Source organism: Typopeltis vanoorti, chromosome 18 (genome assembly GCF_054136105.1).
Source record: "Typopeltis vanoorti isolate ZY-2024b chromosome 18, IOZ_Tvanoo_1.0, whole genome shotgun sequence".
Classification (NCBI taxonomy): Eukaryota; Metazoa; Arthropoda; class Arachnida; order Uropygi; family Thelyphonidae; genus Typopeltis; species Typopeltis vanoorti.
Window position 1 is genome coordinate 93,594,351 of NC_143566.1, and position 27,290 is coordinate 93,621,640.

General features: G+C 38.9%; 1 protein-coding gene across 5 annotated transcripts in view; it reads left to right on the forward strand.

Moving 5' to 3' along the window:
* Positions 1–27,290, forward strand: part of LOC150096940 (thiamine-triphosphatase-like) — a 188,605-nt gene that overhangs the window by 110,601 nt on the left and 50,714 nt on the right. The window contains exon 4 of one of the 5 annotated variants that reach the window (XM_090408586.1): positions 19,902–20,125. The exons of the other annotated variants lie outside the window; for them this stretch is intronic. The gene's annotated coding sequence lies outside the window, so the exon portion shown is untranslated. The remainder of the gene's footprint in view (positions 1–19,901; positions 20,126–27,290) is intronic. 5 annotated transcript variants of the gene reach the window in all.

The following is a 27,290-nucleotide window of genomic DNA, read 5'->3' on the forward strand; positions in this document are numbered from 1 at the left end:
GAGTGTGACTTTTTTATAATAACCTATTAATTTCTTAATTCAACATTCCGTGGTTTTTGTATCTTATAAAACTACATTCTAGTTAATAATACTATCGTGTTAGTATTGCCGGTCACATTTCAATTCAGCATTGAAGTGCAATTTAGGCACATATTAAAACAAATTAGTAATGCCGTTTGTGTGTAAATAATAATAAGTTCACCGTGTGCTTGACATGGAATACAATTTGCTTTTGAACAATGTGATTGTGATAATGGACTATTTCATGGAGAGGGCTGCCGTTTCGACACATTTTCAACTCTTGTTTATATTTGAATAAAATTTCTGTAAGTTCGCAGAGACTCGCCTCTAAATGCCTCGTTTCACATTTTATTAGCGTATTTAACAAGTTTGGAGCGATCTAATGCACATGACGTTCCATTTTCTATAAAACAAAATCTGCAGTGATGCAATGAACATAAAACTGCACTGGTGAGCTATTTTGGAACTGACCCATGCTAGAGTGGCTTACTTGATAGTAGATTAAGTAAGCCTCACACTAGTAACCGCATTACGGCCATTCCAGAAACTTTTTCATCTACTGTATTAGAATCAAGCAAGCTTAATCAAGGTCAATCTTGATCAACGATGATTGCATAGTACTAAAGATGGCCGCAAAATATTCAAAGGTCGCTAAATCACCAGCCATATTTGTAATTTAAAATCAATGTCTGATAAATATAAGATTGAAAGAGGGTTTTCAAGTTAACGTTACCTTGGGATACTCAGCTGATCTGAAACTCGATTAGCCTTAAGGACCTTTGAATTTTCGAATGATTTTTTTCTACGCTAATCCCACGAAGTGGAGGTTGTTCATCTTGCAGTGCATTAATAGACCATTGTGTCAAACCCTAGATGAGCAGAAAGGTGAGAAAGAAGAAACTTCTTAACATTGGATTTGAAGACCTGTACATTGTACCCTTGACACAAAACGGAAAACTGTTCCAAAAGAAAGAATGATGAAGATGAGGAAAAACTTGTTCTTTGAAGTCGAACTGTGAAGGAGTAATTAAATAGCTGATGCACTTGTTTTATGAGATTTAAAATAGAATTTTGGAATTATCCACGCATGCCACTTGTGATGATAGTGTCCATGCATTTATTTAAAAAAATATATAACAGCAGGAACTGAAAGTCTGTGAAAGAGAGATGTGGTGATAGATGAGTCATGAATCGGATTGCTCTGTCTTTTGTACTGGATTCAGTATTTTTAGGGAACCCATTGGCACTACCCCATCTTGGGACTGGTAGCTCAGCAGCGATTTCCTCCATTCCACTCTGTCATTGGCTTTCTTAACCTCCTGGTAACTCCTCAAACCCGTGCTGTCTTTGACTTGGTCAAAAAAGCTTTTCCTTGGTCTGCCTCTTCTTCTTTTCCCCTCTATTTTGCCTTCAGTTATTCTTTTCACAAGTCCATCATGTCGAAGTATATGTCCAAACTCCCTATCCCTTCTAATTTTGATCGATTTTATTAGAGTTCTTGTTTCGTTTATCTCTCTCAGGACTTGTTGGTTTGATTTTTTTTCTATCCATTTTATTTTGTTCATGCGGCGCAAGCACCACATTTCAAAAGCCTCCAATCTTCTTACATCTTCTCTGCCTAGAATCCAGGTTTCACATCCATAGAGTGCAATGCTCCATATCAATGTCTTTCCTATTTTTTTTTTCAATTGTAGGTTGAGGTTTCCTGTTAAAATGCTTTTCATCTTAGAGAATTGGGCTTTTGCGTTGTTTATTCTTGATCTTATGTCTTCTCTTGTTCTGCCATCTTCTGTTATTAGGCTTCCTAAATATTTAAAGCTTTTCACTTGTTTTATTTGTTCCCCGCTGATATCTATATGCTCTGTATTGATAGGGAGTATGCCTGTAACAATGATTATAGTCTTATCTGTGTTGATTTTCATTTTATATTTTTCAAGGTTATTATTTAGTAATTCTAGCATTGTTTTTAACGTTCTTCTGTTTTCTGCTACAAGGGCTATGTCATCAGCAAATCCCATACACATGATTTGCTCACCAATCTTTATGCCACTATTTATTTTATCTTTAGTTTCCTGAATGGCCTTTTCAATATATAAATTAAATAAAAGTGATGAAAGTATACATCCTTGTCTTACTCCACTCCTTATATTTATTATTTTCTCCTTATTATTGATTTTAATCCGTCCATTTTGATTTTTGTAAATTTGATAAATTATTTTTTTCTCTCTCAAATCTATGCCGATATTAGTTAGACAATTTAGGAGTATTTGCTGATTTACTTGATTAAACGCTTTCTCTAAATCAAGGAAGCAAATGTAAGTATTTTGACTAAGGTCTAATCTTCTCTCTATTATTGTTCTTAAAACAGAGTATTGCCTCTCTTGTTCCTTTATTCTTTCTGAATCCAAATTGGTCTTCATCCAATAGACAATCTATTTTTGAATAAATTCTATTTTGAATAATTTTTAGTAGAATTTTGCTAACATGTGGGATTAAAGCTATTGTTCTAAATTGGCTGCATTTGTTTGCATTATTCTTTTTTTGGTATTGGTGTTATGGTTGATTTCATAAACTCCTTTGGTATTTCTCCTCTATCATAGATTTGGGCTATTAATTGATAGAGTAAGGTTTTTCTCTCATCACCTAGATTTTGTAGCAGTTCTATAGGAATATTGTCTACACCTGGACTTTTTCTCTTACTCATTTCGGACAGTGCTTTATCAAATTCTTCTCGCATTATCGGGGGTCCTAGATTATCTTCATTTTGATTTTCTATGCTGATATCAACATCAAGTTCGTCGCCATTATAGAGATTTTCAAGATAATTCTTCCATTCCATTAATATATCCGCAGATTCTGTTAGTAATTTTCCATTTTCATCTTTGATGGCATTGTTTTTGCTGTTCTTATTAAATTTGAAAGTCAGTTTGTTAATTTCTTTATAGGCTTTCTCTATGTTTACTTTTTTAAATAATTCATCTATGTTATTACACTGTTCTTCCAGGTATTCTTTTTTGGCTTGTCTACATTTTCTTGTAATTTGATTTTTAAGATATTTGTATTTGGCCACATCTTCTTCTTTAACAGCATTTTTATATTTTTTTCTTTCATCCATAAGGACAAGTATTTCATCTGTTATCCAATGTTTTCTTTTTTCTTTTTCTGCATTTTTCAATAATTGATATGATGCTCCAATGGAATATTCATATTCCATTGGTTTTCAATATTATTATGACTATTTATGTTTTCTGGAGTATTATGATAAGTTGCCTCTTGGTATCCTCTCTTTACTTCTTGACTCTTTAATTTTTCAAGGTTCCATCTTATTGCTTTCTATCTTTGGATTTGTTTCCTATGTTTCAATTCTGTTTTCATTAAGACAAGGTTATGGTCACTACTAATGTCGGCACCTGGATAGGTTTTGCAATGTTTTATTTGGTTTCTGTATCTTTTCTTGACCAATATATAATCTATTTGATATCTATTTGAATCCCCAGGCGCTTTCCAGGTGTATCTTCTTCTTTTTGGAACTTGAAATAATGTATTTACTATAACTAACTGTTTTTGTGTACAAAATTCCATTAATTACTTTCCTCTTTCATTCCTACGTCCAAGACCAAACTTCCTGAAACATTAGCATTGCTCTCTTCTCCCACTATAGCATTCCAATCTCCCATTATTATTGTATTGTCTCTGTCTTTAAAGCTGCTCCAGATTGAATGCTTATCGCCATGATTCTGTCACTATAGTTAATTATTGTAGTGATTAACTTTCCAACTTTTTTATGAAGCATTATTGCAACACCTCACTCGCCCTTCTTATGTCCTGAATATATTATCCGAAATTCTCCACTCCAAAAATCACCCTGTCCCTCCCATCTCGTCTCACTAATGCCCAAAATGTCTATTTCAAGTCTTTCCATTTCTTTTTTCACATTTTCTATTTTACCTGGTTCTAGCAGTGTTCTTGCATTCCATGTTCTAATATTCAGCTTATTTCTTGTCTTCATTTTTGAATAATTACCAGGATTTCGTTGGCTGTCGACCTGAGAAGCCCGGTTACTTCTCCTGCCGGGCATGACTCCTTCAGTGAAGGCTCCAATCTCCAATCTTGTTTTCAACTAACCACTAATAGTTATAGTAGTGGGCAGCAGCAGCACTACTATAACTATTAGTGGTTAGTTGAAAGAGGAGGAAACACCCCTAGCCCTCGAGTACTCTAATAGCTTCAGGGAGAATGGAGGACCTCCTCCTGGGGTTAGTAAGCAAGAAAAGAGACAAAGTTTTAAGTAAAGAATCCTCATTAGAAAGAATGTTAGTATGCGGGTAGAAGCAGGAAGTGGAAGAGTTAGAGAAAAGTATGACCAGAAGCTTTGAATTAGATCATACTTAGCTCTGGGACCCCGGGTTAGCCATGCCCGTGCCTGCAAGTCGCAAGCCCCATGGGGACACCCAAATGCGAGCATAATATTCATTCATTGGATTTGTGATTTGTATAGAATAGAATTTTGAGAGGGTGAAGGTATTTAGGTACTTGGGTTCTTTCGTGACTGAAGACAAAGTTGAGGCTGATGTCCAGAGTCGGGTAAATGCTGCGAATGTGGCCTATTATCAGGTGCGTCCCCTTTTCGCCTCGCGCTTGCTGGCTTGGACTACAAAGGTGGGACTATACAAGACTTTGATCAGGCCTGTTCTCCTCTACGGTGCTGAAGCGTCTTCTCTCACGACGAGACAAGCCGATCACCTGAGAGTATTCGAGAACAAGATGCTACGACGTATCTATGGAGGAGTCATGGCAGACGGTCTGGAGGAGGCGGTCCAATGCTGCCATACACCCTTTATACAACTCTGCAGACGTCTTGATGGAGCTGCGAGCCCGGCGTCTTCAGTGGCTGGGGCACCTGTACCGTATGGGCCCCCGAAAGAACTGTGAGACAAGCTTGGGAGGCCGCACTCTGATCAGGGAGACCGAGAAAGAGATGGGCGGATCAGGAGAAGAAAGACCTGCACGCTGTCGGGCTGGAGACTAGAACGTGGCGGACAGTCGCAGAGGACCGTGCCCAGTGCGACATGTGGTGCTTGAGGCCAAAAGTCCCCCCGGGCTGATAGCGCCTGCCTAATGTATGTATAGAATACCTGTTTAAGAAGTAATGTATCCAGCGAAAGGGAAAAAAAATCCATTCTTCATCACATGTAACGTGTGTCCAGACTTGTGACCCAACTAAAATAGCCCATATAATACCTAATGGACCATTGTGCCAAACCCAATGTAATGCTTCGAAGGAGGAGAGTCACGTGTCCTTTATCGGGCTTGTCTTGCCCTGGGAGATGAGCGGTTTTTGATGGCGGCTTGTGGAGGTTGATGCTGGGCAGTGGATTTTTGCCTACCATCGGTAGGAACTGAGGCCTCTGCACGTTTTGTCTGGCGAAACCGTCATCCAGTTTTATGGAGTATAGTGAGTTAGAAAGATCCTTTTGACACTCATTGAAGTTAGGGTGATCTGAAGTATCTTCTACTTTTTTGGAGACATTCTTTGACCGGTAAAATCCATATAAGATTCTTCGCATGATTGACAGTAATCGAATCCTGATCTTTCCAACATAAAGACATCGTCGATACCGACTAGGCTAAGAGGCACTCAGTGATTAGAGTACTACATTTAGATCATGCATTTCAGTTAGAAGTACTGTTGGAAGAAATTTTCGTATAATGTTTTATGCTAGGATAAGGTAAAGCATCTGGAGAGAGATCTGTAGCAAGTCCCAAGTGCGTTTATTTGGATTAACATTGGCAGTTGCATGACTTCCAAAATCCACGCACTGTGGCATGATATTATGCCACCAAGTTAAGTGGATATATGTCGATATTGAGAAGGAAGACAGCAAACATTTTCCAAACTATCACTCCTGTTTGAGCAATCCATACTTGAATAAATTCCTTTTTCTGATACTGGTTCAAGCCCACCATAACATCGTCTAAACTACAAATGATTGGTTGTTTCTTTACTAATATGGTTTATCACTTACTTCGCTCGATCCATATGAAGATAAGGATATGACACTATGCGTTACACAGAGTAATCCTGCTCTAGATGCCACGCATATTACTTTTTCAAATCATCTTAGGTATCTAGTAAGCAACAAGGTTTCATGACAAGATTCGAACTAACTGCCTGTTGGTTGGAGTGCTGACAATCTTGAAGTTGAGGTGTCAAGTGTGGGTTGCAGTCGCCTTTACAGTTTAAAACAGAGTTCTGCAATCAGTTGGCTGCAGAACAGCAACATTGTAATTTCTTCAAAATAAAAAATAAAAAATTCATTGGCGATAGCAGAAACCTACAGTGATTGCCCTGTGTGACGAAAGAGACTATTGCCATGCAATCATTACTTGACAGTCGTATTACTGGATAAAGGAAACTGTTTTATATTGCAAAATTTAAAAAATATATATAAAATTATATTGCCTGAATAGTAGTTCTCAAGGACAGTCTCTGGCTTTAGAATTGCCTGTTAGCAAGTTTATATTCGTAACCTAAAACATTTAACCAAATAAAATTTGGATGAAACATAAAAATTTAGTTTTTTCCAACAATGTTTGGGAGATATTCATTTGTTTACAGATGATCTTTTCCTTTCATGTTTATGGAGTACAGTCGGAATATCTTAAATTTGCTGATCAACGAAACTATATTGAGCTATGAAAGATGACAACGAGTGGTCCAAAAGAAATCTCAGGTTATTGTGGGGGAAACCATCTTTTGGAGAGAATGAAATAGTTGTCCAGAGCTTTTGGAAATCCCTTGTTGGACAGCATCTATATTCCAATCGTCATCATGTAGTGCATAAAAGTTTTTGTTTCTCTGGGTTTCAGAAAAAGGATACTTCTGGGAACATTCACCCACTGGATAGTTGCCGTGAGCGTGCAGCTCGACCTTTCCCATCGTTTCCGAAAGGCTGCTTTATTATCGTGCATTGAAAGTTTCCTTTCCGTTACCATTAGCGTATCATCTTGCATGACGTCAACATTTTTCTTACCCCTGCGTAGTTCCCCGAGAGCCCACTAGGGTCTGGTCTACTTCATAGTGTGCCGGGACACGCCTCAACCAGGCACGCGATCCTTCATGACGATTACTTACCTGCACGTACCTAGTGGGCGGTGAACGCGCCTAGTTTTCTTAACGGTGTGCCCATGTTTAATTAGTGGTCTTGTTGTTCCATTAAACAGCTAGTTCGAAGGTGGGTAGGGGGGGGGGACCACAGAAGATTGTGTCCCCGGCAGCTGGAATTGCAGTAAGTTTGGACTTTCTCTTCGGTTCTTCCTCCTACGAGCATGACATGGCTGAATCGGTGTAATTAGACGAGTTTCCCCCGCATAATTACACCGTCAGTGCGTTCTGTGTGCAGCGTTTCTGGGATCGAGGTTTTGAAACTCTGGTGTCCAAGTTTCGCTAATTGTAGGAGACGCCCCCCTTGTGCACCAGCCGACACAGATAACTTACTTAAAGTGTGCGACAGTTCCTGTGGTAGAAGCAACGGCTGTTGGTAGGGGGTTCCGTTTCTGAGGGGGATGGGGAAAGAACGATTTTAAAGTGAAATCATGACAGTTATTTCCTTGTCTTGGTGAACCACTAAGGAAAATTACCAAACTGGTATGTCAATTTTTACCCAAACGTTTCGTCTAATGGCGATCCATTTTTGGTTTCATAACTTCAAAAGTAAACCCAATGCACAAGGATTTCGTATATACCTGAGTAGACGGAATATATTATTACTCTGCCATTGCTAAATGGTTCTTTGGTTTTATTAGGGTGTGCTTCCCCATGACAGAGTTTCACTTCGCTATTAGGGAAAGTGCAATTATTGTTTGTTTTAATTGCCATTTCTTCTTTGAATGGGGTTCGTTCTGTTTGCACACGATGAGTAGAATGTTAAAAGGTGGATGCTTAGCTGTGGGAAAAAGAAATCGGACCTCTTCCTGGTAACTGGTTAACGGCGTGTCAGTTCTGAGAACTTGGCAATACGCTGTTAAGTGGGAGGCAATGGTAGTCAATTGGTGAACTACTAATCAATTATAGCAGATGTATTGCGTGCTTGTGATGCAGCTTCAGACTAGAAAACAACCTTTCCTGGAACAAGTGAACGCAAGAAAGCACCGGGTAACGGTAACATTTCCTGGGGAATTTCAGTGTACACAGATAACGTATCGGTCTTGCCATCATGGCCACCCCATCACGCAACGCTAGCGTTAGTGAGTCGATCAAGCGGGTCGTTAATTTCAGTTGGCAGCGTTATTCCGAGTGAGGTAACTGTGATTCGGAGGGAGGCATCAAAGTGACCAGCAGAGGGCGTGGACATGTGGGATTATGTACGTCTCGCCACATGACTGTTCTCACTGCCTGCACGGACCGCACCAAGTTTGCTTAAGAAAGTCTTCGAAAACAACATTACGTAGGCTAATGACAGCTGTCGAATCCCCCAAGCTTTCGGTACATCTTTCCTTTGGTTCTAAGATTAATTAAGTTCACGTGAGTGTGTATGGGGAAGGGGAGAATGTTAAGTATTGTTCGTGAGCGAGTTCGAATGCTTCCAGGTCACTTTTGAAGAATTATCGTCAAGCACTTTTCGCTTAGTTTTTAAAATATTCGAATACTCTTCACTGAATTAGTTCGGTATTCAATCTCTCTCCGGCTATTTGAATTGATTTGATGGAATACTTTCTTTGCTGAAATGATACACATAAATGATAAAAGGGATGAAAAGAAAGCAAAATAACAACTTCTGTTTTGTTAATGTGGCTCAGCTCACATTATTGAAAAACAGAACAAAAGGATACACTGATATTTAAACAAAGTATATAGTTTTACGAGCCTCCGTAACTCAGTCAGTATAGACGAAGCCCTTTGGACGGAAAGACCTGGGCTCGATTCCCATCAGTGACGTGAGGAACTAAGTCACTCTTTCGACTAAAGGTGAGTTATCCGGTCTCATACGGAGGTGGTGGTGGGGGGGGGGGGGGGTTCGTCTCCCAGAACAGGCGAACCGGCCCAATGAACACACATAGATTACAGATTACAGTCATGAATACGTCCCAGCCATATGCCGGTACCGAACCCGGATAAAATTGGAGGGTTGGGGAAACCAATGGTGAACTACCCTGTAAAAATCTCACCAGGAATACTTTGTGGGCAATGCCCATAAAGTCACCTACGCTCGGAAACGACTGAAAGGGAAAATCAGATATATTTTATTTTTTTGAGAGTGCAACAATTGCTTCAACCAACGTTATGAGAGGTAGGGGGGGGGGATCTAATAACTTATATCAAGTACAGATGATATTATCTGGATTTGAAACCATATAGACTAGCTAGACATTTCTAACCGTTAAAGAGATGGTCACTGCTACCGACTATAAACACATAAAACAATTACCTCCCGCAATTTGCGATTAACATCCAGCAAAGTTATCGAATACTGTAATTCTTTCAATTCAGATGCACTATTCCACAGAGACGAAATCTCTTGCACCATTGTCTGTTTATCCAAATATCTCTTTTTCTCTGGCCAAGCGGGGTAGCGTCCACATTCTCCAACCAATATATGCTTTGAACTCCACTGTGGTACGGATCTTCGTGGGTCTTCTTTAGATAGTATATGAATTTCATCATTCTGTGACCACCATCTTTATTGGAAATTTAACGTGGCATTATCTAACCCTTAGTCCACTCACGGTAATAAATTATACTATAGATTTATAGTATTTAGTGAGTGATATATATCTATTGTATTATGACCGCCTACCTAGTACCGTGTAGGGCTTCCTTTAGCCTAAATAACCGTTTACACTCATCTTGACATTGAACTCCACTAGTTTACAAATCTTCAATGGGATTCAAATCAAAAGAATTTAGTTGCTAGGGTTGCACACGGAATTCTTGGATATACTGTGCGAGCCTTATTAACATAATACGAGCCTTGTGACACTGAGTTGAGTGCTCTCTTGCTGGAAGAGTCTAGATCCGTCGGGCCACTTTGTCGCCATGTAGGGTAATATTTGGTCTAAAACAATCCCTAGGTAAGAGGGCAAAGTGTGTTCAATATGGATGAGAGAACAGCCCCCATAATTAGACACCGCTACCACAAGTGTGTTTCCGGCCTTTTTTTTTTTTTTTTTTTCGCTGCCAATTCTGAACTTATCTTTATAATCATGGACTGCCATTTCGTACCCATGTAATATAGCAACAAACAAGCGCTCATACTCGATTTTACCGATCTGTCAAGTGTGACGCCTGCACGCTATTGCTACAATTGCAACAGGAGGGGTCGTCAACCGTGTTTCAAATGTGCTAACCAGAATGTTAAGAAAACGAAAAAGAAAAAAAAACTTTTATTTGTGATTGTATTTCAAAGAATGCTTAAAGATATTGTTTTATATAAACCATTATAAAAATATGAAACGTTGGGGAACAGTTTTATATCTCCAAGGCCTTGTTTGTTTTGAAGAATCTATTCTTAATTTCATTTCTCTAAGTCTACATATATAAAATCAAAGATTTCCTACCAAAAGGTTCGCAGTAGCCCATCCAAATACCAATTTTTCAAGGTCTACAAACAGTGTTCAGTATGGTTTTATTTCCCCTTCTTTGCTGTACGTTATTGATTCATTTAAAAAAAAAAAATCAGAAAAGAAAGAAAATACACATGCCTCTGCAACAAATGGATGTCCGGAAATTGTCAGGTGAACTACCTAAAGGAATCAAAATTTGGGTTTCAAGCATAATAGAAGATCCTCTCATGTAGAAAATCATGCAATATTTTGCAAAAAAAAAAAAAAAAAAAAAAAAAAAAAAAAAAAAAAAAAACATAAATAATAATAAAAAAAATCGCTCCCACCTTCAAGTCAGTTGCACGTCAGACCGAGTAAAAACTTGTGCTTGTTTTCTGATTCAAGTATTCTTATTCCTTGAAATAAGGAGGTCGGATAACGCGCAGTTACCAGCATCCGTACATCACAACGGAAGACCACATTTCATATGAAGTATCTATTATGAGAAAGCATTGGATGGCAAGTACTTCTTCTCCGGACTTCGATCTGTTCCGTAAGTTGAAAGAACCACCACGTGGGAAATGCTTCGCTGCTGAAATAACCACACTTATGAAAAACATCAACCAACAAGTTGTGCAGGCAGTAATATAAGACAAACCCGAATGCAGTCATAAGGAAGAATGAGGATTATATTAAAAGGCTGTTAAGTATTTTGTTAAATGTTTGGTTTAAATAGGGATAAAATATGCAGAGCTTTTGAAATGACCTTCATGGATTCAAAATTTTGAGTTCAGTGATGAAATGTCGGTTCCAGGTAAACCGTTGGAAATAGATCCAACAGCTCGAAATACGAGCCAAAAATTTATTAAGCTACCAGGGATCAAAATTTTGAGACAAAATTTTGCTTGTAGACTTCCTTTACTGTGGGCACGGTATGAAATTTGACGATAAGTCTAACTGTTCTCGGGATATAAGCCATAAACTTTGAGATTGGAGAGTTCGAAAGTTCAAGCCAAACATATCTGTCTTTCTGGAAAAGTCTTGGGACACGTTCGCGTGAAAAGGCTTGAATAAGCCTGGATTGTACTTGACATTTCCATTCCCTCTGAAGATTCGGATTTTTCATCGTCCCGCAGAATTATGTACATATTAACTGCAGGTCTCAGATGCACACGTGCAATCAGCTGACACAAAACACTGACTTTAGCCTGTAATCCTTGGCAAAAATTCCAAACAGCCCATCGTTGAAGAAAGAATTTGTTTCACTTTTATATGAATTCAGAAACAATTAGAATGGTTTTTCAATTGAAAAGAAAATTAGCTAGTCTGGTATTGAGGTGACAGATTTCTTCAGCCGGATTTTTCATTCCATAAAAACAGAGACAAACCAGCCGGAGAATATACGCACTTAACATACTTAATACTCGCACACTGACGTCATTGGCTGAGTTCTTCTTCCCCATGATTCTAACCTATCCAAGATAGAGTGTGTTGCAGAAATTATGCAGATTTCATGATCCTTTAATTTTCACAAACTCAGTACATCGTTAGTCCGCCTTTAACTACAATTATGAACACCACTCCAGACTTTCAACTCTCTCTTGAAAACCGAGTGGCTCGTTGGCAAAACTGAGTGTTAGATCACCCTTAGAATCCTGTTCTAAAGACCGAATACAGAATTTTTCAAGCCACTTCAGCCCTTCAGTAATCTGGGCACTAGTCTTACACTGAGCGATGAGAAGGATCCACCACCAGAAGTCGCGCCCACAACCAGCATTATAACTTTTCCTACGCATACAGGTATTGGAAACTTTTATTTTACGTCATAAGCATGCGCCAATACCAGCCCTCCTCAATTCCCTGCGCATAATTCGGTGGGATGTGAGTTGGGAACAGCCTTCATTATATGCTTCGGTCAATTGCTGCATCAAGCCTTCTCAGATGACAGACTGTCTGAGGGCTACAGTTACGCCTCTTAGACAAGCAGTGTGATTATTTTTCTACTGATTAAAAACAGTTATCTCATCTTTTGGGAAACTAATCAGCTCTGCTGTTTCCAAAATCGTGGTTCCAGCCAGGCGGGCACTCACAATAAGTCCTTTATCGAACTCCGAAAGATTCTTTGTTTTACCCATCGGGATCAATTCTGTTGACGATTACTGACAAGCACCATTCTTAAATAGTTACCTGGAATACTTAGTGACGCACGCGACCAAATATTTTGCATACACGATGTAAGTGACGTTTACGTATATCTGCATAAAGGTTGGTAAATTCAGTAGCCGGTATGTGTAGAAGAGTGCTCGATAGGAGTTCATATTGGAACGGTTCCAATATGAACAAGCTGAGAAAACGAGTGAGGAAGAAGAGACCCGATCTGTGGAAGAACAACGCTTGGATTCTCCATCAGGACAACGCTCCAGCCCACAGTGTACTATCTGTAAAGCGGTATCTGGACGATAAGAACATCCCAGTGTCGGACCATCCACCTTACTCGCCGGACTTAGTTCCATGCGACTTTTACCTTTTTCCAAAGTTGAAATCCGCATTGAAGGGTACCCATTTTCAGTCAGTGGATGAGGTAAAGGAGAAAACGGTAGTGTTACTGAAGCAGATAACACCTGATGACTTGCAGCACTCCTTCCAGCAATGGAAAATTCGTAGGCAACGATGTATAGATAGAGGAGAGGAGTATGTTAAAGCGGATAACAATTAAGTTGTGCAATTGTAATAATAATAACAAACAGTCTCGTTATTTAATAGCCACACCTCGTGTGTGTGTGTGTGTGTGTATATATATATATATATGAAAAACCTTTAATGACTCTATATATGTATCCTATCCTATCCTTCTCTTCCGTCCTAAGACGGGTTGAGTCCCCTCCTAATGAGGGGTTACTGGCGTATTAATGCAGCCGGTTCGCCACTTCTCTGCTGCATCCCCTGAGGGCGATATTCATGCTGTAATCCGTGTGTGTTCACGGGGCCGGTTTGCCCGCTTGCGGGATGAAAAACCTCAGATAAACTGGGGGAAAAAACCCTGCTTATGTGATTGAAACATTTTATGGAGGGTGAGGAAAGGATGCGAGGACATTCTTGAAAGTTAGAATGAATGCTGTCAAGAAGAGGATGAGGGCTAGATTTTTCTCTCATAGAGTGGTGCGTGATTGGAATGGATTGCCATTGGATGTTGTGTGTGTGCAAGTAGCGTGAATGAATTCAAGATTAGGTATGATAGCTGGTGCGAATAGTATGGCCTCCTTCGATGAGTTCCTGACTTACTGGAGGTCTCTCTCCTAATAATAATAATAATATATTGATACACAAGAGGTTGTAAAACCTATACAGTACATCAGTCTTGTGTATGGCCAAATGATTGAGGAGAAAGAAAGAAAAAATAGTAGCTGGACAACGGATGTATATTGACCAGCGTCTGAAAGAGTGAAGGAATGATGGTAGTCAATTTATGAACAATGTTATGAAAATGCCTAGAAAAACGCGGAAGCAGAATTTATGACAAAGCGATTGGTGTGTGTGTGTGAGTGACAGAGAGGGGGGGGGGTATTTAACTGCATCGCCTCCTTTGGAACAGCATAGACATTTAGAGAGGTGTTTGGTGCACTACTATTTTGGGACTTATCATTACACTCTTGTAGTAGCGTGATTTATGTAGTGTTCCGGAATATACCTATCTGGGACAATGACATCTTGCGACAATAGACAGGACCTAAAAATGCTGCTGTCCGGAATAATCAAAGCATGTAAATAATGAATGGCGATTGATGCCAGTAGATGAAAGGGTGCCCAGCTGTCTTAAAATGAAACTGATAATTTCTGTTATGTTATGGTAAAAGTAGGAGCCTCCGTAGCTCAGTCGGTGTACACGAAGGCCTTTGGTCGGGAAGACCTGGGCTCGATTCCTGTCAGTGACGTGTGGAACTTTATCTGGTCTCTTTCGGCTAAAGGTGAGTTAGCAAGTCTCATACGGAGGTAGAGGGTTTTTTCACCTGAAAACTCTGGTTTTTCATCCCTCAAAATAGCAAACTAGTCCCGTGAACGCACATGGCTACAGTCATAAAATATACCACGGCAAGGAAGGCAACGGGAAACCACCTTGCTCATAATCATCTCCCTAGTATGGTAGCATATGGGATGCCAAAAAGCATATCCCAATTTTTAGGGATATGCCACCTTAAAAAACTAGGATATCCATAGCTAATTTTTATTATTTTTTAGCTTATGATATGCCAAGAGCATATCCTAAGCATATCTTAATTTTTTAGGTGGGAGATGAATTTTATCACCTGCACCCGGTGTGAGACCCCCCCTCCCCTCTCCCTTGGAGGCAAAGAGGCTTGTAAAAGTTCCATGTTTAATCACTCGAGTAAGGTTTCCTGATTATGTAAAAAATAAATTAAAAATACAAAATATATATAAATTTAATAAAAATGGGGGGGGATCCTTTATTGCATACGGTGCTAACGTACTGTAGGTTCACTATCTTCCTCTAGTGGAAGTCACATAATTTGTTTAAAAAAGTCATCGACAATCCTGTTTCCTAAGCATCTTATTGATGTGATAGACTGACGGAAAGTCAAGAATCGGTAATCGGACAGGAAGGCTTCGGCATTAAGTGACAATTCAATACAGTAGTATTGAATTGTCACTTAACAAGGTCCGATACTGAAGTGTACAGTATCGGACCTTGACACGGATAGGATGTAGCCACAGTCGACTTCACTGAGTTCTGTTCCGTCAGCTAAACACTGGCACTAGCGGGTGCAGTAAGCACATGATCCTGGACACTCGACGTTTGTAGATTGGGAAATGGTTGCCTTTTTCCGATGAATCCTGGTTCTGGATGTTCTGTCTTGACCAGAGCAAGGCAAGCGAAGCATAAATCAAATGGACCCATAGTCTGGTATGGAGGAGAGTTTTCCGTGCACTTTTGTCACGGAAGAAGATCGGTAATTGTTCCAGGAACATAACATGCTTCATTGGCTTGCTTTGGCATCCGAGCTCTCTTCAGCATCTGTGAGATGACGTGGAGCGAACTCTTGGAATCTTTTGTGGTCCAGTCTTATCCTGATAGCGCGATCTGCGGACTATTAAATGCACAATAATAAAGCGATAAGTCTTTAAAATGTGGATTTTTATCTTTCCAATGATTTTCCGACTCTCGCCATATGCTTCCAGTTTCGGTTATCCTCGTTACGCAGTTTTGCGTCTATAACCCAACATATATGTATTATACTCGGTTCACGGACAATTCGTCGCGCGAACTATTGATCGCCGAAAATGTTATTCTCTAGAAAACTATTGAATTTCATTGATATCGATATATAAAAAGTAAATGCAGTGCAAGATAAATTTCACAAAATGTAATTTTATTATGCATCTATGTATTAGTCCGCGTGGTTAGCCGAGTGGCTGGTTGCTTCACAACCATATGCCTTGGGAAGGGCGTGTCCTGGGTTCGATTCCCGTCGCTGACGTGAGGAGTGTAGGTTCTTTCTCAGACATAGCCAAGTTAGCCGGTGTTGGGCGAGGACTGCAAGGTTTTTCTCCCCAGTTTATGTGGGGTTTTTCCTCCCGCAATCAGGCAAACCGGCCTTGAGAATGTAACGCTTCTACAGACATAGGATACACTGGAAGGCATAGGACCAACCACCTTATCCTTGTATAACGTAAATGTAACACAATCCTTATCCTTCGCAACAATATGCCTTTCCCAGGCATATTGTTGTGAAGCAATCAGTCACTCGGCTAACCGCGCGGACTAATACATAATACAATTATATTTTGTGAAATTTATCTTGCACTGCATTTACTTTTCATATATCGGTACCAATGCAATATCATTTCAATTTTCTAGCGAATAACATTTTCTGCAATCAATAGTTCTCGCCATGAATTTTCCCCACGATGAATTGTCTCGGCGACGAATTGTCCGGACACGATTATACTCGCATCAAAAACTGTTGTTACCCAGTTACGTTAGTATTCGATTCATCCCTACTGTGAAAAGGGAACTTTTGAAATTCCTGATTATAAATGACATTTTTAACCTACTCCTGCATGCCATGTACAAGATGTAGGCCTAACATTATCACTTTGACCAATTGGATAATTGCGATTTTTCATTTACTCTCAATTACCCAGGAAATCACCATATAGGTCTGTCATATGATACTCGAACTTAACAATTGACCCAAGTGGCAAGCACTAATTTACTCGATATTAAATGATTTTGATGTCAAATTATCTGGATTGTTATTGGATTTCGCGACCGAAGGTGCTTTTTCAGATCTTAAATTTGTGAACTCGTCGCCGAATGGTTACGGCGAACAGTTTATGTTTTTTATGGATTGCTCTTTTGGTATTTGTATTTATTTTTATACCCGTTTTATATAAATTGGAGCCTCTGGCATCTTTAAAGCCTAAACAGTTTTCCACTATTCCACTAGTAGAGTCGAAATCGTGCTGCTACATTCTTATAGAACACGAGGTGTTACCCTAACGTTCGGGGATTTTGAAAAGCGGTTGTAGTAGGGCCTACTGCCCCTATAAGGGGACGAGCAGTATCCTTTGTGAATCAGTATGCCAACAGCCAGCAAGTTGAGAGGTTGCATTCTTGGGTTACGTGCGTTTTTGTAACGTCGTGTTTTATTGGTTCGGCGATTTTCTTCTCCAACTGAAATGGCGGATTTTAAGGAGCAAAGAATCTGAATCAAATTTTGATTCGACCCCAAACGAGCTGAAAGGGCATCATTTTGACACGATTGAGGAGATCCACGTAGAATCGCAGGAGGTGCTCAACGCAGTCACACTTGAGGACTTCCAGGAATGCATGGAAAAAGCGCTGTGATCACTGTATACATACCCAAGGGGATTATTTCGAGGGAGACAATGGAAACTAGGAGTTAGGTTAAGTAATTTATATTTCTTATGGTCAGAATCCAAGAACTGTTGGGTAGCACCTCATATAAGGGTTTTCAATTGGTGCTGAGCTAACCAATTCATTAAAGATCATCTTCATTATATTCCTCAAAACAGGAAATATTTTCCTTAGTTGTTTTTTTTTCGGTCGCAGTTCCAGATAATTTCATTCTCAAACGCCGTTTCATAACAATTTTGTGCTCTCTTCAACTAGAAGAAAATATTTTCGCAAAACTGTTATTTGATGCACTGGTAACGAAGTGGTTCTCCTTCACTAATAATGATTTTGCTATTAAATGCCCTAAAACTCATTGGTTAGAATTATATAAGAAATGATTCTTTTAAAATTGATCCTGTATGTAAACACTTATTCGTGCTTTTATTTTTTATTTCATTGCTTACTGCTGCCGTAACTATTCATCCAAGTCATCCATAAGCATCCCCGATTTCAACTATGTTGTCGAAAGCCACTTCGATTGCGTTTCTTTTGGAAATTTATCGAAAAGAATATAAATATATTTTCTCAAATAGGCAATTTTAATACTGATCATAAACTGCGTTAACTCCTGTGGTTAATCTCCAATTTGGAATGATTGTTCCAAAGAAGGAAGACTAGTTGGTTTGATGCAGTGACGCTTCGTGGACTTGCTTGTATTCCTAATCTAAAAACATCTCCAATTTTCTGTGATGCGTCGAGAAAAAAATCTGTGCAATATACCACCCGCAAACAAATCAAAAGAAGACAGATTTCGGGAGAATATGGAGTGTAGTTTCTGATATGAGAAGCGGCGAATTTTATCCAGTCTGCTTCGGATCATTTATTATTGAGACGGTGACACTCTCCGTCAGATTTTCAGTTCTCATCTCTCTCTCGTAGCCTCCCATCCCACCACCCAAGAAACCATCTTTAATGACATGACATTGCCATGCGAAGTGTCCTGTAACATAGCACGCGCCTTCGTTTTCTACCAGATATAACGTGGAGGATTCCTATCGATTTGATTCGTCGCTGCAGCAAATCATACGTTTGCCTTGTTACAAGCTTGTAATGCAATGCCTGTTTTAATTGTTACTGTCACAATAAATGGAGCACCTTAGTGGTTTAATCGGGCTGTGTTCTGTCCTCACAAAGCCTCGCTAGATTTGCTGTTGTAAAATATCTGCGGCGGGTGCTCCATGGAGAGAATTTTTCTTTACAGTTTGCTTTTGCCCAAGAACCTAAATCATCATTGACACGAAGTAAACCCACTTGCACGTCCCGCGTATTGTATTTATGAGATATCGGACGATACAGGGCGTGGTGATAACCCAGCGTCCATTTATAATCGGTACTGGCGAAGGTAATTGCCCGTTGAATTAATTGTTCGGTTTTTCTGTTGCTCCATGAAGAATGGCTTCCTCTATGTTCCCTGGAATTATAGAAACACAAAGAAATAAAACAGGAAAGACAGTCGACGAAAATAGTCTTTTAATTATAGGAATTATACACATCTATATCGTCCGCATCCAGCTCTAATTAGTGTAACTTGAAGCCTGATGGGAACAGTTGTCTGTTGTTGGGATCATTAGAGAAACAAATGGACCGCAGCTTTCGTAGTGTCAACAATCATCAGAGCTTGTGAGTCATCGAGAGAACCTGAACCGTTGTTCCCGCTGCCACGCGGTCGCGTTAGTTGCTATGGAGACAGGAACTAAACGATACAGAGTTGTTGCCTTGGCCACAACTAAACAAATTGATAGATATCGAAGTAATTACTTCGGCCCATCAATAAGCTTTCTGTGAATGACGGATAGCGATACGGGCGAACACTGGCAACAGATGAAAGCACCGAGAAATGTTTGCTCTTGCAAGCGAGACTTTGAAGTCTTTTCCCCCTTTCATTCTCACAGCTTGGGGTTTGTTTCCATTGTGTTGGTCACCGTCTCCATAGAGGACCAAGCATCAAGTAACAGCTACGGTGCACGAGACTACAAACGTGGCTTTAATAACCGCGGTAAACAAATCTCCTAAAAGATGGCCGCTAGGAAAGTGTGGCTTATTAAGCAGGATTTCGAACTATGTGGGATTAAAGGATTCTCCATATCGAACTGTTATTAGGAAAGCTTCGCAAGTAGCTATTGGATGCCATCATTGAAGAACAGAAATCCACTAAGTCCCAGCAACACGAATCCTTTGATGTGATGTACGTAATTAGCTGGAACTCAAACACAGTTCCCCTTTGCGAACTCCACTGAAGCGTTTTTATTGTTAACTCGATAACAATGGAGGATGAAGAAACGAATATGACTGTTTCTATATTTTTTATATGTTTACCGAAGAAAATAATAAAAGACTAATTCTTTCTTTGAATGGCAAGACTCCGTCACTTTTGATACTTCGTTTTGTACATCTTTCTTAGATTGATCCAACTTCCAGTGGAAAAAAAAATGCAGTAGCACCCATGGAAACACTAACCGACTGTTCTAGTAGGATTACTTAACAATTTCGCCTATTACTTTTGTTTGCGGCATGTGGTATAGCTATCAGCGATAGTAAAATCTTTTCTAGCCAGCTACTATGCCAGAACCACAAAAAAATAAATAAATAAAGGACAGTTTTCCAGCTCTCCTGTCTATGCCCGAAGTAAGTTGATATATATACTTTTTTAATTTTGGGTTGAGTGTAATAAATTAATTAAAATTAAATAAGAAATTATTCTTTCTTGAATGAAGCCTTCAAAAAAAAAAAAAAGGTGTGTGTGCGGGGTTGTTTCATTAAGCTACCTTCGCAATTCAAAATGGTCCAGATAAAAAATGCACTGTATCGCAAGTGACTTGTAACAAAAAATTATCCTCAGCTTACACTAAAGCGTGTTTCCACCTCTCTCTCTCCCCAGGTGGTGCTAGATGCTTTTGTGCTTTGTATATAAGAAAAAGTAAACCTCCATCATTCTTCTCCCCAGCTCCTACGCACAGGACTAAACCATACCAGAAAGAGTGCACACACACACACACCCTCGTGCCTTTTGTTTGCTTTCGCCAGATAGACATCAAAATCAATTTGAATACCGGAGATGCCAAAAAGTCTTCTGGTCTTAATGGTATCCTTCCTGAGTTGTACTGAGCAGTTGCGCTTCAGAACTAATATCAGTCCTATAACATGTATGCAATCTTTTACACTCAGCATCAGAATGGAACAAACCACCTGTCTATTCGATTGCAGTACTCTCTAAAATAATGGAGAAATTTATTAACAGTCAACTTCTTCACCACCTTGAAGCCCATCCGTATAGATTCCACCAATCCAAATCAAAGCAACGTTTTGCTTTCAAAACGTTCTTATAAACGTTCCACTGCAAGATTTGATGAAACCTTTCCTTAACATTAGTTCATTATACACATATCGGCCACTGAATTAGAAACTTTTATTCATCAGTGGCTTCCATATTGGCATGCGACTGCCATTACCTATCCTTTTCAATTCCCTGGGGATAGTAAGACATGGGTTGGGGACAGCCTTCATTAAATGAAGACTGTTCAATTGTTGCACACAAGAAGTTCTCTTTGTCCGTACAAGCCGTTTCCCATGACGGTGATCTCGTTTTCCCAGGACTCTATTCTCGGGCCTACTTATTTTCTCCTGTGCATAAGTGTGATTCTTTAACACAAAAACGTTTTCTGTTCAAGACGTAAGTTTCCATGTCTTCAACTACTAACTCTGTACTAATCCGAAATCATTTTAGCATACGCTTCTCACATTTGGGTTGGTACTAAAACATTCTTAACGCTGTCCAAAAGAGGGCACTTCGATTAATGTGGGGTCCCTGACAGTGGAGGGACAAAATAAAGTAAATGCCGCAACAAGGCCCATCGTTTAATCTATTTCGATGACTTATTCATCGGATGTTTTACATATTTGATCCAAAAAGAAGAAATATCTCATAAAAGGTTACTTGTGTGGCATCATCGTCTTCAGTGTTTACTAATACTATAACAACAAGAATATCACTAATATAAAATAATGCCTGTCAAGAATCCGCTTCTAAGTTATACTGAGTTATACTATATAGACCTGGTTATTCGTAATAAACATAACATTGTAATATTACCACTCGCAATAATAATAACAGGCAAGTAGTAAAATTTATTTACAATTTTATCATTAATATTTTAAAATGGCGTGTGTTTGCGTAGTGCATAGCACTCGCACTCGCTGCCGATAGATGGAGTCACTGCATAATTAACATCATACAATGATAAATTCACTTTTGTTTTCTTGATAGATGAAGTGCTGAGCAGCTTGTGAAAAAGTTTGTCAAGACTAGCTAGGAGCATGCTCTTTTTTTTTTTTTATTTTTTTTTTTATCCTAACGTCACATCCGGTTTCAAGACTGATACTAGATTGCTCAAGGAAATGCCAAGTTAGATCATGGAGTGCCAGGTTTTGACAATTAACTAACTAAAACACGACAAATGTATTGGCGGTAGCGGTATCAAACAAGGGAAGCCGTTGATCTATAAATGACTACATGAGCGAACTCTCACGGAAACAAAGTTCTCTAATGCGATCAAAGCAAAGGTTTGCTCTAACGACTGACTCTATTAAATTACGCGCACATCTGTCCTTTACCGAGAAAAACATCTCTTCCCCTTCCGGACCAGGTACTTTCCGGAAACGGAAGTGCACGATACCATTTCACGTGCACAAATCACCTGGCATAGACCGAAGGAGAGGCCGCGGAAACAAGGGGAACTACGTAGAGGGGGAGGGGAGGGGGTGCTGGGCTGGGTGTGCGCGTGAAAGAGTTAATAGGACAGACGTCCATTAATCTCGTTCGATTATTTCCTAGCAGAGAAACATTACCAGCTAACAAAGCTGACATCATTACAGATGTTGATTTTTTTTTTTTTTTTTTTTTTTGCCATATTTTTTTTTGTCGCTGTTCGTCCACAAAGCATTTTTATCGCCAGCTTATAATAAGAAGCAAGTTCCGTGTTCCACCAGACTCCATCAGGCTTTTACTGCAAGGATGTAACATCACGTGATGAACGAGGGGTTAAATGCGGACATTTTAACAATGCTCCCCGCAACACTAGAGTTGCAGCGAACATCCATTCAGGTCATGTTTCACAAGGATTGAAAGTGAATGGCAGAGTCAAGTATCTGCTGTGGTCAAGTTACTCTCGCTTATATAAATTTCCCGGTATGCTCTTCGCATTTAGACCACCATTCTGTATTTGATAGTCCTAAAGGGTTCTTTTTGTTTGTTTGTTTTGATAAATAAAGCTATGAGACATATGTTATGCCTGTTAATTTCTCGGTGTGTGTGTTTTTCGTTTTCCTCCCAATAGTAACCCTACCAGGAGGTAATTTATTCCTACATGCCCCATTGCATACAGTGCATATATTACATGTCGCTTCCAAGTACTGATTAACATTTATATTTCCAATTTTGTATTCATATTTACATTTCTATTTTTACGTCTATATGTACACATTCCAACCTTTACATCCATATTTATATTTTTATATATACATATATTTTCACTATATAATTCATACAATATCAGTAATTTATGTTACATTACAACGACTGGAAGTTGAACTTATTGGCAGATTTAATTAGTTATTAGTACTTTTCGATAAGTCTCTGTTTTGACACTGGCCACTTGTCTCCGGAGGGGTGAGTACATTATATTAGCGGCATCCGGATGGAGTCCAGTAGCTGACAGTCGTAAAGTATGTGGTTAACAGTCTGTTGAAGATGTAGACTACAAATGTATGATGATGATTCCAGGATATGGAATCTGTGTAAGTAATGTCTTAGTTTTCAATGTCCCGTTAGTAGCGTGGTTAAACCTGGAGAAATGGCTTGTTCGGAGTCTGCTTCTGACGCTAGGCAAGAATTCTTTTGTTGTTGATCCGTTTTTTTTTATGTTTTCCATTCTTCTTCCCACAAGTCTACCCTTCTTTCTTCTGCAAGTGTTTTTATAGCAGATTTCGAGTACTTTTGGTAACTTGTTTCTAGCCGCTTCTTTAGCCAGCTGATCCACTCTCTACCCCAGTATGCACGTTCACCCAACAGAACTTGATTTCCCATCCCTCTAGAGCAGTGTTTCTCAACGTTAGAAAATGATGCATTCGTCACCTCATCACTGATATACTCAAAACACTCACCATTGTCGGCGACGGGGGGGGCATCGAAATCTTTGAGGCGTTGAGGTGGGGCATGATTCAAAAAACGTTGGGAAATACTGCTCTAGAGTGAGATTCCAAACCAGATTTCTTGTCTGTTATGTTAACGCTATATTGTTGTTCTGGTTGTTTATGTCGTCTATAGTGCTTATGCTATCACTGTAAATTGTTACTGTCTTTTGATGAGAGGTGTTGAGTTCTAATTCCTAGAGATATGTAAGTGAATGAACTATAGCAAGTTATTCTGCTTGGTTGTTGGAACAGATGGGATGCAGTGTAAAACAGCGTTCTTGTATAATGGACTACCAGTCATGTGCAATGAAAGAACAACCGACTTTCCCTCCGGTTTTGCTTCCGGCAGTGTATATGTGGAATTCGTCCCATTCAGAGCTTTCCTTGTCCTTAATATGTGTTCTCTTTGCCGGGTGGGGCCACTGTAGTGAAGCGGACGTTCGTAACAATTGGGATCAATGTTATAATTTTCGTTATATCTCCGGAAGTGACTTCATACATGAAATGTGTGTGTGTGTGGGGGGGGGGGAGACCGGTTTCATTTTTTTCCAACTAAAGAACATGAACGATACCGGTTGAGCCACTGAGTCTCATGAAAAAAAGCTATGTATCGAATTAAGTAAAACCCTATTCGCCGTTATACAAAGGGTAAGCTCCTTATCTTCGTCAAAGTTTTCCTCTATGTACGAGTCCCTGAAGTATATGAAAGTCAAAAATAAATAAATCCTCTTAACGCCTTTTATCCTGTGGTTTTGGAAATCGGTAGGCAGCCAGGCTCCGCCATTTGTCGGTGTGTGTATTTAAGTGAGAGAGAGAGAGTCAGTATTGTACGCATTACTGAGGTTATTACTAAGATAATAATAATAATGTGGTTATTGTATTTTTATCATACATACTCATAAATACATCGATCATTTATTTTATCTAATAATTTCAGTAATAAAATAAATTACTATAGTTTTATAGTAAATATTAATATCTTTATTTTAAAGATATTAATATTTTAATATCTTTAAAATATAGAGACTATATCTTTACTGATGCTCGTAAACATTTTAAATAACGAATATACTATACAGGAACAATTAAACAGGTTTATCTGTAAGTTCATTAAAGCGACAAATTTATCCTGGTGATGCCGTTCTTTATGCCAAGAAAGATGACAGAGTTCAAACAAAAAGATTCATCTTGTGCCGAGATTTGAGTGGTGTCAAAATAAAAGTGGAAAAAAAAAAAAGCTTTTTTGCGAGAAATAAATAAGATTGAGTGTCATTTTTCGAAATACACATATTCGGATCTCCGTAAGAATCGTTTTGAATCCGAATTTAGGATAGTAGCAGATGTTCGTGAAGGTTCGTGTAATGTAAATTGATATAGAATACAAAAAAGCAAAAAACAGACGGAAGCTGCTGATCCAGTTGTTGCAGAACATACACCATAAGATGGGAGCTTACTTTTTATCAATGCGCATTTCACCAATAAAAGGCTATTAGTATTTAATATGAATATAGTGCGCTAAGGATTAGATACGCTGATTACCACATTCTCTAATCAGATAATTGGATAATCTCGAAATCCTTATCTCGAGACCAAACCAAGCACTTTTTGAAGATTGCAGCAAGCAGTATGATGGTATTCCACCTCCAGAGTGTATTTGCTAATGCCAAACAGGCTGCAAGGTTTCTTAATTGGGCAATTAATTACCAAAACGATCCAAAATTTGGCATGTTTTATGTGCAGAGTGATGATTGACGATAACAAGATTTCCTGTTCGCCGATAACAGTGGAATCCATATTGGGGATCTTTCTTTAGAGGTTTCTAGAAAGCGTGTAAGTTTGACTGCTAACGAACTGCTATTTCTGCATGGAGTGGGGGAAAAAATCAATGAGTCGAAGTTGAGATACATCGGTTAGATAAATAATTTCTAAGAGAGAGAGAGAGAAATATTTATCTCTCTTAGAAATGGGAATGGAATAGCTTAAAAAAAGAAAAGCAACACGAAACAGGAGCTAATTCCGTAATACAAATCTTTGGAACAGTTAAAAAAAATCCATTCCCCGTTTAAGAGTGGTTTGTTTGGAATTTCGGCTGAAGTAACTGTGGCTGTTGATAAGAACACTGGCAATAAACAAATATTTTTTATCTGTATATGGCTTGTGTTCTTTGGAAGTTGAAAAACTCAAATTGATGGGGGAAAGGTGGAATCCGGCATCATCAACTTGAGTTAACTCGCCTTCAATTGCAAAGCAGTAGTAAAGGTTACTTGCATTCCGAGGAATCAGTGTAGCCATCTTCTTTCCAACTAAAGATTAAACAAATTTTTGTAGAACTCTCTTTCTGGCAAAAAAAAAAAAAAAAATCAAAAGAGGCGTTGAACGCTGAGAGTCGGGAATGATATCAAGAAGACATCTAACGAGATTATCAATGCAATACTTGGAGGAAAAATAAGAAGAAGAGAGAGATTGCCTTTTATTTAGATAACTGTGTAAAAGACGTGGAAGCAGCAGCTTTTGGTGTGAAGATTATGGCCAGTAGCTTTGCGTGGGAGCAGAATGCATGACTGTCATTTCTACATAATGGCTTAGTCCAGTGCAATGTTGACAGAGTTTTTGTCTTCCCTTAACTTTTTTTTTTTTTTTTTTTTTTTTGTTCTAACAAAATAGACAGATCGGCCAGAGAGCACATGCAAGTAACAGACACATATACATGTATGGGTCTCATAGTATTACTTCGACCGTAATTACAGTGAAACCAATAACTCTTTCGAGATCACTTTGGATCTCGAAATTGTCCTCCTCCAAAATTTCATGCGGTTATAAGGAGTGGTTGTAAAATTTTTTTCCGGGTTTTTTTTTTTTTTTTTTATCAGAATCAAAGGCCTGCCTACTCCCTACACGGGAACAACATATATACTAGATATTTATATACTAGAATATAATCTAGAATCCAGTATATAAAAATATAAAATATACTAGATATTTTGCAATACAACTGGCTTAAGAGCCTTACGGGGAGGGGGGAGGGCTTTGGAGCTAAAATTATTATATTTTCGGTCAAAAGTAAATAAAAACAGTTGCTGTTAGAATTATCAAAATAAAATATGGTATATATTAAAAAAAGAAAGAAAAAAAAAACTGCATCGAAAAAATATGTATAGAAAAATACACCACTGTAACACTTCAGCTTGAGTATTCTTGGCCAACTTATTCAAATTTCGATTTCATTATTATTATTATTATTATTATTATTATTATTATTATTACATGACGCTTTCGTGGGATATCCGAGGACTCGTCTCCGAAGGCCACTGTAGAGTATACAATACTGCACGCTCCACCGTCTATACTACACCAACCATCCACTACAGATATGTTATATTTTAATTGCGTGTGTTCTCTGGCTGATTTGGTTGTGTAAGGGATGAAAAACCCAAGTTACCTGGTGGGGGAAAAAACTGCTATCTCTCTCTCTCTCTCTATGAGACCAGCTAACTCACTTTCACTGGACAAAGTTCACATAAAGATTCCTCTTGTCTTGAGGAGAATCGAACGCTGGTCGTTTCTTATCAAAGGACGTACGCCGTCGTTTTTCAACTTCATT